At 31.6% G+C, this 9,726-nt stretch overlaps 1 protein-coding gene across 2 annotated transcripts in view; it reads right to left on the bottom strand.

Moving 5' to 3' along the window:
- The window catches only part of LOC108359294 (uncharacterized), a 156,520-nt gene that overhangs the window by 2,016 nt on the left and 144,778 nt on the right, over positions 1-9,726 (bottom strand). The window lies entirely within an intron of this gene.

The raw sequence follows: 9,726 nt of genomic DNA, 5'->3' as shown, positions 1-9,726 counted from the left end.
CTTAACAAACAAATTTTTTTAAGTTATTATGAATGGATAAAAGAGACATATTCTTTGAATCCAGTACTAAAACTTGACATTTCAAGTGCTTATCAAAACTTTATACATGTTAACTAGATTCGTCATTTATCTTAAAATTATATACTTTCAATTATTTGTTTATAAAAATGCAGTTTAGACTTCAACAAAACCCGTATAAATCCAAAGTTTAATCTTTTCGCAACATTAAAAAAATCAACAAACTTGCGTAACGCTTTTTAATTAGATTTCCTAGAAATACATATTTTGAGTATGCAGTTTTGTAGCCCGATCAATTCAAATAAAGCGCAAGTTTAAAATACATAGCTGCGACTTATCGTTGATTTTTAATATATATATATATATATATTTTTTTGATGAAGGCGTTGCTCATTTTCTTCATTAAAAAAATCGTCGAACATACTTAGATAATATGAAAGAAAATTCCCGACATCGTCAAAAATATGCCATACATCAACTGTAAATTACAGCTTCTTTAAATTTGCACTTTATTAGACTAAAATTGAATGAGCTACAAAACTGCAAAAGTTTTTCTTATCTTCAAGTCTTATTTTCACAATTAAGAACAATCTAGAATTAAGGCAGTGCCATATTCCTTAAGAATGGTGATAACAATAAGATTTACTGTTTTACTTTTTCTACTATAAACAAATAAATAATAATAATAATAATAAAAAAAACTTCAAAATATTAACAGATAAAATTTAAATAGAAAGTTCGAAATTTTTACGAAAGCTTGTCGATTTTTTTTCATGTTGGTCAAAGATTAAATTTATTTTCATTTAGTGTTTGTTAAGGAATAAACTATATTTTTATAAACAAATAATTCAAATTAAAATATAGTAAAATAAATTGTCAAATCGAGTCAATATGTGGGTATCGTATAGTTATGATATTTGAGAACATCTCTTTCTTAATTAGTGATTACACTGTTTCTATATGAAGCTGATTTCAACATTTTGTTTTAATAAAATTTAGTAACGAAAACATTCTTTCAAAACTTGCCTAGGAATGTGATATAATGGTTCGTTCAAAACCTTTTTTCAAAACTTATAAAGGCAAACATGAGAAGGCGAATACAAAAAGAGAATAAACAAATTTCGCGCAGTGAATTTTCAGATTTTTAAAACGGTATAGTAATTTAATTTTAAAATTTAAATAAAGCATGAAGACCCCATGGAATAAACGAGTAGATAAAAAATAAATAACGGTAAAACTGGCACATACATAAATATATGAAAGAATGCACTCAGGCGACGCCTCTAGCCATTGTGTGTCACAGATTTAAGTTATGGATGGAAATTTTTTTTTCATCCCCCCCAAAGCCAAATCTTGGCTACGCCACTGGCCTACGCATAATGGTAGTAAATGACCGAATGAATTACAACAAACACATCCATTTGACATAATGAAAGCCGAAAACGTTGTTTCAAATCAATCCGGAATCAAGTTGGACGTTTTGCCCACAAACATAACGAACAAAAATCTCATTTTACAATTTCATAGTTTCGGCTTACATTTATAACGCCACTTTCCTATTTCGGCTGAGTTATCCGTTTGTACTACATATGTGCATATATACATGTACACAAACATATGTACATATACAAACATACCCTGCAAAAAATTGTGCGACTAATCTCTAAAGAGAGTATTCGGGAATGAGTCTCAATCGGGTACAATTGGGCATTAATTAGTCGCAACTAGTCTCAAACGGGTATTATTGGAGATCAATTAGTCTCGACTCATCCCCTACGGGTACAATTGGAGGTTTTATAACAAAAGTTAATTATTTAAAAGAAATAATCACAGAAAGATAAGTAAATTCTTTCCCTTTTTAATAAGAATTAACATTAATAGTTTAATATAGATAGATAGAATAGAGATTCAAGTGTTTTGCAAATAATTAAATTTAATTAATAAAAAAGGGAGAACCCACATCGAGAAACGCCGGATATATTATATAACAATATGAATAAGGTAAGTAAGCGTCATCTTAGAAGATTGGTTCGTAAAGAATGGGAAAAGAACCGTGAAATGTTGAGGTTGACCCTTTCGGTACATCTTTTTAGATTCGGGCTTTAAAAATCCAATTTTTTTATTGAATGATCCTTAATACATAATATAATAACATTCAATTTAATTTTTTTCCAAAATGCGATTCTAAAGTGTTTTTTGGAATGATGCCATATGGCATCATTTGTACTAACTGGTGTAAAAAATATGCAAAGAATTTTTAATATGGTATTTTATTTTATTCAAATCAAAATAAATAACACCACAAAAATTTAACAAAATAAGTTGGAACATCCACAGATTTAATAATTCATTTAAAAAATTTACCAGTTGCAATTTCCCAATACAAATATATCGTTATTTGCTGGTGCGGATTTCAGCTCCTTCAAATATTAGTGATGTCATATGGCATCATACACATTTAAAAATATACCACGCGTTTATTAGCACTTTTTTAGATTAAATTACAAGTTCTAGCAATATTTGACACTATTTTGGAGACTATAGCATATTTATTTGTTTTTAATTTATTGGGTTATTTGGTAAAATATAGTATTTTAATGTAGACCTTTCTAAGCAGAAGAAAATCGATATTTTAGTAAAGTTTTAAAATTAAAATTTTTCATCTACTAAGGATAAAAATAACAATACCGTATTAAAATATAGTTTATAAAATTTCCCATTACAGCGTTGCATATAAAAATATAATTTCAGATAAGCTCAATTAAATCTGTGGGTATTCAAAAAAGCATGACGACATATGGCATCAAAATAGCGAAATTGTTAAGTGAAAATGCGCAGATTAGTGCGTCTGCGCCCATTGCTAGAGTTGTCGAAAGTGGAGAGGATGTGAGGATGAAATTTTAAATTGGAAAGCTACCGAATTCCGCATGTTTCGCCTCTATTACGGCATTTATGTTTTAAAAGATGAAATTCCTAACGAGATATATATGAGTTTCTCCTTTGCTTGCAGATTATTTTTCAGCCCAAAACATTATGCTTCTAACATTGATGTGGGGAGAAATATGCTAAAATTATTTGTGGAAAGTTTTCCAGTAATTTTTGGGGACAATATTGTTTTCTACAATGTACATGACTTACTTCATGTTCACGAAGATGTTAAAGAACTAGGTGTACCTTCAAATTACTCGGCTTACCATTTTGAAAATTGATTTCAAATGCCAAAATCATACGTTAAAAAACCAACTCAAACATTGCAACAAATAATGAATATGTTGAAACACGAAAAAATTGTAACTGCGCCAAAATTTACTGGATTTCATATTAAAAACGATTGTGTAAGTTTTCATTTTAAATATTTCATCTTATCCGATATATTATGAGTTTCTCCTTTGCTTGCAGATTATTTTTCAGCCCAAAACATTATGCTTCTAACATTGATGTGGGGAAAAATATGCTAAAATTATTTGTGGAAAATTTTCCAGTAATTTTTGGGGACAATATTGTTTTCTACAATGTACATGACTTACTTCATGTTCACGAAGATGTTAAAGAACTAGGTGTACCTTCAAATTACTCGGCTTACCATTTTGAAAATTGTTTCCAAATGCCAAAATCATACGTTAAAAAACCAACTCAAACATTGCAACAAATAATGAATATGTTGAAACACGAAAAAATTGTAACTGCGCCAAAATTTACTGGATTTCATATTAAAAACGATTGTGTAAGTTTTCATTTTAAAGATTTCATCTTATCCAATAAATACCCGAATAATTACTGTTCTCTTAAATCGTTCCAATATATACTAATTCAACAATTTGGGGACGTAAATAGTAAAACTATAAAGGGCAAGAAATTATTAAATTTAGAGAATTTTTTCATAGAACCAATCGATTCCTGCACATTACGGATATGTACTGCAGACACCACTTCATTGGGCAATGAAGAGGAATTTTCTGTGGATGATGTTGAATTCAAATTGATGTGAATTCCATTTGAAGAGAAAATTCTCATTCCCATTTTACACACTTGCATGTGATATCTTTACGATCTTTAACTTTTTACTATTTTATTTTATAACTTTTATATAACTGAAATAAAATCATTAACCTTTTTATTTTTCTCGAACACCTTTTTGAAAAATACGGAACGCAAAACCCGTCGGCGGCAATCCCGATAAAAAAGGCAAAATGTAAGTATACAATCGTTTCTGTTGATATTAAAGTATAACGTTAAAATAATGTTCCTGATACGACCGAGAATAAAATGCTGTTACAAAACAGCTCAAGACGCGTCAGTTTGACCAGTGAATGCACCATAGGTAAATAATTCTTTTCAATTACATGCTTACATAAATCTTCCCATACACATATATTTTCATATTTTTTTAGAATCGCGGAGAATAAGCGTATCAACATCAAAACCAAATATTCAGCTTATTATAAAAACCATATACAATTTTAGATAAAGATTTAAATATGAAAAATTTATTATAATAAAAACTGCAACTTATTTTTCATATTTAGAGAGCAACCAAGAACTTTTTCAAGTGGTGTGTTGCAGTCACTGCAACAACTAAGAAACAACTGCAAGCAATGGGCAAAAAAATAGAAGTTCTGCAAAACGTTGTGGAAACCCAAAACGCCGCGATCATGGACGCAATAGCCAGGCAGAAGGTGGCTACAGAACAACTGGTGCGCCTAGAAGCCTAAAACACACCTGTCGTCAAATATTTTCAAAAAAGCATAGTACTTCAAAAAAGTATATAGACAAAAGAAGAAAAATGTTGAAAATTAATTTTTAAGTTTATCAAATTTATGAAAAGTCTTTTTTGTTTTTTATTATTTTATTGATCTCAATATTAACTTTAAGACTAACGAAACCCAAGTACAAATGAAAATGAATTTAAAAATGAAATTAATATTAGACTTTTAGAATAAGAAAGCACAGAATCTGAAAGTAACTTAAAGACTAAACAAATGACAAGTAATTTTTAGCAAAAAAAACCGACTTCAACTCTCATATAAAATATATATATATCTCATGATCCACTGATCGGATCTTAACCAGATTAGTATGGGACCACCTCTGAGACACTTTTTTCGATGCAAAAAGAATATTAATATTATTATTATATTTGAGCAGTCTCTAAATATTTTTTGATTTCAAAATAAAAAAATGGGGGTATAACTTGTTTCGGTAAAGAACAATCCTAATATGTGGTGGCATTAAAATTTTTTCACACAGTTGCGGTTGCGGTCATCGTAGGAAACTTTGCCTTTTGATAAAAGTCATTGGTAGCATCAATTGTATTTTTTACACCGACTTTCCCGAATTTCTTTCCACTCGCGTTTTGTAAAAAAATAGTTGCAGAACTTATTTCATGCTCGGCAACTTTACGTCTTTGAGTTCACTTTCACATTTCCAAATAAAAAAAATTGTATAGTCATCGGATCGGAATTGTTTCCTGGATGGGCTTGCCGATGTTGCCATTTTACCTTTTCTGTATTAGCTCAATTTAATTTTTGTAAAAAATGCCGTTCACGCTCTTTGTTGCACTTTTGACTTTTCACTTATAGGACTGCCGCTTGGTTAAAATTTGTGATTTGTGTTTTTTCGTACTTCTAAGACCTTTGCAATTCTATGATGATGCGTTATTTTAACCGATTTGAAACTTAAATGACATTTTGGAAAAGTTATTTCATGAAATTTTCGATAAAAACGCACACAATAAAACATCGCCATCTTAAAATTATAAAATATGAAAATTCATAAAAACTGGCCCCAATTTCGTCACTTTTCGGTAAACCCGGAACTCCAAAGAGTTATCTTAAGGCTTTAAAAATAATTTCATATTTATTTTTATACCCAACCTCATATTTTTCCGTGCGAAAATCTTTGGTTTATTAAGGCCACTCTAATGTATACATATATATATGCATACATATATACGTGGATTAAAACACACATATATACATATGTAGGTACTCGTACCCGTCATGCGTCGCTTTATTTCTTTTTCCCCTTCCCTATACTGCATATATCTTCCTTCTCACTCATGTAACGTTTTCAGTTTTAAAAATTTCACTCTCCATTTTTGCGATACCGCCGCCTAAGAAGTTTCACTTCACAAAGGTATTTCTTTCGTTTTATTATGGGCTTTAATTGTACATTTTTTACATTAATGTGCAATGCATAAAAAAACGACAAAAATAAGTAAACATTTTTCATTTTGATTTTTTTCTGATTATACCATATTTAAAAAATTTTATTTTTACATAAAACCATTGTCTATAATGTCAACTTTAAGTTCCCAAATGGGCGTAATGGGCTACTTATGCATATGGACTCTAGATCGTTTAACGCTCGAGCAATATGATAAATAGACATTGAAATTTTATGAAAAATTATATTTTTGAAAGAGGAAATGTGTATAAAAAATAAAAAGAATATGAATAAGTAATATCAACTTTACTAAAGGTCTGACATCATGGAAATCCCTTCAATTAAATTACAGAACTGAACTTTGGTGCAAGTTCATACGTGAAATCTGCTAACGACGTGATTGGAGGAAATTTTAAGAGACTAGAAACTAGAGCAAGCTTCAACTCCTGATGTTACAACAAATTCCTGTAAAAAATAACTGCAACTAACTTTTCAGTGAACTTTATTTCGACTATGACCGCGAGCCAATTACTTTAATCCTATTTTAAGCTAGTTTAAAAGGTTAAATAACATCAAGTTAGGGAACTTCATATCCTTTTTAACGAATCTTTAAATCAATAAATTTTTCTTTTTAGTTCTTATTGTAATAAAAGCGTGTTGTTGGTTCTTTTTAAACTATAATTTTATTACTCATTTGTTTTAATAAAAGGACTAGCCATGAAGCTCTCATTGGAGTTCTAATATTCTTTTGCAATGAAACCGAAACATCAACATCAACCACACTCATTACAAAAGAATATTAGACCTCCAATGAGTAGTCATAGTCGAAATAAAGTCCCCAGAAAAGTTAGTTGCAGTCATTTTTTAAAGGCACCCCATTGGAAACATACAGCACCCCATTGGTAGAGGGCTTCGGGCGTACGAATTTGTTGTAACGTCAGGAGTTAAAGACTTGCTCTAGCTGCTAGTCTCTTAAAATTTCCTCCAATCACGTCATTAGCAGATTTTCCATTTGAACTTACACCAAAGTTCAGTTCTGTCATTTCCTTGAAGGGATTTTCTTCTTAAAATTTAATTTATCGGCAAAATATGCTGCACGTATATTCATGTCACCTAGACCTTCAATATCTTCAACTTTCATCCAAATCCTTAGAGGTCGGGTACAGTAGTGGCCGCGGTGACATGAAATGCCTCATATATACCCTCGTATATAATAAATAAAATTTTGCTAAACAAATATATTGGCTGCGTTTCTTTATACATTCCGGATAATCCCATTTCACAGCCGGAATAAACAGAATGCTTTTGAAATATACGTTAACATATCATCAGGAACGTTCTAAAGAATAAGTAAACAAAAAAGTTTATTCCAAACGTTCAGAATGAATAAAGAAATTCAGCCATTGTGTTACTTATCTGAAAATGACAGTTGATTTGAGTGTTGTCAACCGAAAAAGTTTGAATGTGATACATAACTCGAGATCAGTGAGCCTTAAAACATAGTACATTTAATTCGTGGGAAATTTTCCTTATTTCTAGAGAAATTGTCAGCCCTTCAACCGTCGTAAGCTCTTAAGGTTTTAGTAAATTTTATTCTGGCATATTAACATCTTTATTTTAATACTAGCCTATGCCCGCGCGCCTAATAAGACGTTTGCGTTGGCCAATGCAAAAGAGCGTTTAAAAGCAAAAATAGTCTGTAAAGTCAAAATTTTTGGTTTTGGTTGAAACCACTAAGGCGCAGTATCCTCCTCATACATAGGCCAATAATAGAAACGCTGTGATACCATATGGATTACCAATCCTTTTCGATGTCATGAGCTTTACCGATGGTTTTATTTCCACCTGTGAGACCTCTGCCAAGCATGCGTAATCTTTTTCTATGTTCTTGCAACTACAACATTGGTGCGATGTGTATGCCAATAAAAGTTCTTGTAAGGAAACTCAAGAGCACCGAAGTGCATTTTCTGTTATAGGAGGGCCAAGAATCCTCACTGTCCTACAGGATGAAAAGTTGCCCGGTACATTGGCTAAAAAAGTAGCGTGATCTCTTGAATATCTTTCAAATGGAGCAATTGATATACCTACGGCGATCTCTCCTTGTTAATTCCCCACTTTTAGAATTCGTGGTAATATTTATGAACTGATTTCTAGGTAGATGCAAGATCGCATTATCGTGCATGAGGGCGTCAGACAAACTTAACCCCATCCTTCATTTAGACATCTGAAAACTAAATTCATATAACTCTAACATAGGGCCAAAGCAGACCAACCACACGGGGTTTCTATACATTTCGGCTGCAGCGCCCTCCATTGGGTCCATTTTCTGCAAAACCATTGCCTACCATAAAATGAATACGTGTTATGAATTTCAACCTTGACTCCAGCGGCACTCATCGGGTCAATTTTTATCAAACGAATTTTCCATCAAACAGGTACATAGCTCACATTTAAAATTTGAACGAAATAGGTTAATAAATACGATTTTTATAAATACTCTACTTCAGCACCACCTATCGAGTTTTCTGGTAGCATGTAATAGGACTATATATGTATGTAAGATAACCTCCGACAATCTGACGGAACTCTATTCGTGGTTTTTGAATTTAGTCCGAACAACGAAACGGCTATAATTTGATGCAAATAGGTACATATGTTTGTAGATAGGACAGTCGATAGCGAAACTCGAAAAATCTAAGCTCCATTCTTTGTGAAAAATTTAAAAAAATTCTTCAAAATTTTCACATAAATTTTACCTTTTACTATAAATTAAAAACAAAGTTACAACAGTTCATGGATTTATAAATTTAGGAGAAAATGGTTCCTTATCGAATGATACTTGCGCGTGTACGTAAATGTATATCGATCCAGCCTTTCCTATAATCACCACTTTTCGCCATAAGTACGGTATTGATAACATATGTAGCTGTGTCGANTAAATTAAAAACAAAGTTACAACAGTTCATGGATTTATAAATTTAGGAGAAAATGGTTCCTTATCGAATGATACTTGCGCGTGTACGTAAATGTATATCGATCCAGCCTTTCCAATAATCACCACTTTTCGCCATAAGTACGGTATTGATAACATATGTAGCTGTGTCGAATTTCAGGACGTTAGCGTAAGACGTCCAGAGACAAGCTATATGAGAAGTTCAGTTTGTACGGTAAGTTGTGTAAGTTTCAGTTCCCCAGCGTAATTGGTTTTAGAGATATATTGGTTTTTTATGTTTTAGTTTCTATAAGAATTTTAGGAGTATCCCGAGCTACATACCGAGTAAATTTTTGGTCGGGATATTTATTTTCAAAGTGCTGGCATATGTTCCAAATATGAACCAAATCGGTGCANCACCACTTTTCGGCATAAGTACGGTATTGATAACATATGTAGCTGTGTCGAATTTCAGGACGTTAGCGTAAGACGTCCAGAGACAAGCTAACGGGTGATTTTTTTGAGGTTAGGATTTTCATGCATTAGTATTTGACAGATCACGTGGGATTTCAGACATGGTGTCAAAGAGAAAGATGCTCAGTATGCTTTGA

This window comes from Rhagoletis zephyria, unplaced genomic scaffold (assembly GCF_001687245.7).
Source record: "Rhagoletis zephyria isolate East Lansing unplaced genomic scaffold, Rhagoletis_zephyria_1.1 Rzeph_scaffold_00370, whole genome shotgun sequence".
NCBI classification, from domain to species: domain Eukaryota; kingdom Metazoa; phylum Arthropoda; class Insecta; order Diptera; family Tephritidae; genus Rhagoletis; species Rhagoletis zephyria.
Note: the sequence above shows the minus strand (reverse complement) of the source record. Positions and strands in the feature narration are given on the sequence as shown.